The sequence below is a fragment of the Otolemur garnettii genome, unplaced genomic scaffold (assembly GCF_000181295.1).
Source record: "Otolemur garnettii isolate 467f Iridium unplaced genomic scaffold, OtoGar3 scaffold00111, whole genome shotgun sequence".
NCBI classification, from domain to species: domain Eukaryota; kingdom Metazoa; phylum Chordata; class Mammalia; order Primates; family Galagidae; genus Otolemur; species Otolemur garnettii.
In genome coordinates this window covers 1,162,122-1,164,681 of record NW_003852506.1, presented here as the reverse complement: position 1 = coordinate 1,164,681, position 2,560 = coordinate 1,162,122, and positions in this window count along the sequence as shown.

Sequence of the window (2,560 nt, the reverse complement as noted above, 5' to 3'; positions counted from 1 at the left end):
AACTGAAATATGCGTCCATGTTAAAATCATAAATAAATTATGAATAAGCAGAAGAAGTAGCTTATTCAATCTTTCTTCTCTTGGACCAGTGCTCCCAGATACATCCAATTATTATATGATCAACTTGAAGGTCTCATGAATATCTTAATTTACCTTAAGGCAAGGAATAAAAAAAAAAAACACCTTCATTCAAAAAGAATGCTAAAGGCAACAAACACAATTCCTCCAGGGAAATAAAATTTACTGAAACCAATCTCCAAAATAGCTAAGGTTTGACTTTTTTTTTCTGAAACAATTCAATACCATATATGCTGGTAAGAGCCAGTGAAGCTCTGAATGACCAAACTAGTGAGTCTACAACAAAGTGACAAGCTGTCTCCGTACATAGCTTCAAGAGTGAAGGTTCAATGTTAAAGATGATCTGATTTCCCTCGTGGGGCGCTAGGCCGGTTTTCAGTTAGAATATCTTCAGCTACCAGAATTGAACTGAAAAATAGAAATGTTTTCCTTCATTTTCCCCCAGCATTTTCTCAGGTCAGATATGGCAATGTGTGCTGGAAAGAATATTTAAGTTCATTTTTTGGGGAAATGGGCTAATGGTCCTTTTTGGAAATTAAATTTTTAATTTTTCTGAGATTTGATGGTAATTTAGCTGCAAAAATGTGATATTGAATAACATATGAAACTGAATTGTGGAGAGAGTTATGTCTCAGATGAAAATAAATATATTCTGAGTTTTTCCAAGATCTTCTATAGCTCTTCTCTAGATAAGAACGCCTTGACAACACAAGCGGCTTTATTCTTTAACTCTTACCAAAGTGCTACTGCATCTGTGTAAAACAAATAATCAATATATATATATATATAAGAAAACTCAAAAACAAGTTGTTTTAAATAAGTCCAGCTGTTTTGCTGCCTGCAGCCAAAGATTTGTCTAATTTGATTGTTTAAATTTATAATATAAAAATCAAACACTGATCTGAAGTCCTGCTTTCAAATACTCTTCAGAGTTGACCTGAAATTCTTTCAACTAATTTTTAAGAGCTACATTAAATAACAACCAGATCATTTTGAGCACACATATGTCAAAATCAGCAGTATTTATGAGTTGTACAATAACTGCATTCTGACCGAATCCTCCAATAAAAATAGTGCCATAAAAATTTACAGTGACATTGGATACCTTTGAATTATAGCCATGGACAGCAGTGACATGGATCTTTCCTGTCATGCTGGTGCACAGGTAGAAGTGCACACACCCCATAGGGTAGGGCTCAGCCCGGTGTAAGCAACACCAAGATGGTGTTGAGTAAGAACATGGGATTTGGGTCCAGGACAGGTGGGACGCTGTTCTCCCAAGCGCCTCCACTTAGGCATACAGAGAGAAATTGGCTCCTTCAGGCCTGCTTCTGGAGGATTGCATATTGCCACAACTGTAGCCCCTAAATTCATTCGCTTGATTCCTATGTAAATGATGCTCCTCTACACAGTTTACATTGGATGTGTTGTTACAAAGCATACATGAAATTATCACAAGGCCACGGAGTGAGCAAATCCCCAGGTAGAAATTAAATCCTCTCCAAAGGTGTAATCACTGGCACCAGCCTGAACCCTTTGGGACCAGATTTGGCCTTCTCTGTTTGAAGGGAGAGCCAGATATAAGAACTTTGTTGAGCCTGGTAGAAAATTCCATCATTTTGATCCTTGAAGTGGCCCTCAGTATCTAAATATCCTGTTAAAAACATTGCTTCATTAGCTACCAACTTGTTTAACATGAAAGGGAGTTTAATGTAAACAATACTTCTGGATAACCAAGTGATCACATTAACCATCCTTTTTTTTTTTTCCAGCCTTCTTCAAAGTGATACATTTATAACTTTGGCTACTATCAAAAAACAAACCAAAAAAAAATGTAGTACTTGATATTTTTCTTAATATAAGTACATTTAAATAATTAAAAAAGTATCAACACATAAGTAAATGTCTGAACATCAAGATACATAAATATCCAGGGATTCCTTGCGGGAATACAGTAGTTAAAAATGACCCAAAGCTATAGCTGTTTCTCAAAAAAAAAAACAAAAAAAAAAAACCCCCAAAAACCAACTACACAAAAGTCCAAGACTTTGGACTTAAATAAAACTTACAGAAAAGGGAATCATATTTCTTTCAATTGTCAAAGCAAGAAAGAAGCAAGCTCAAATTTATAGATATATATAAAAATAAAAACCACCCAAATGCAAATACGCATTTTGCAATTTATAAGGTGCGGAAAAGAAAATTAGTAAGAATCAGATGCAGGATGAGTTGCATTCCCCCCGCCCCCAAACTCAAATTCCACACTCTTTGGAATAAACAACTTCGTTAAAAAGTGAAGTCAAGGGTATAAAATCTTTCTTTTATTCACAGCATTGCTAAATCAGAAGCATTCACAGTTTCCTTCTGGGAATCTTCCTGTTTGCTTTAGAACGTGTGGGCGCGGCGGTGGTCTCGCGGGCACCCTCGAGTGGGGTCTGGTTGGAAACCGCGACGGGCCAACAGCGAGGGCGAGGGGCGCGGG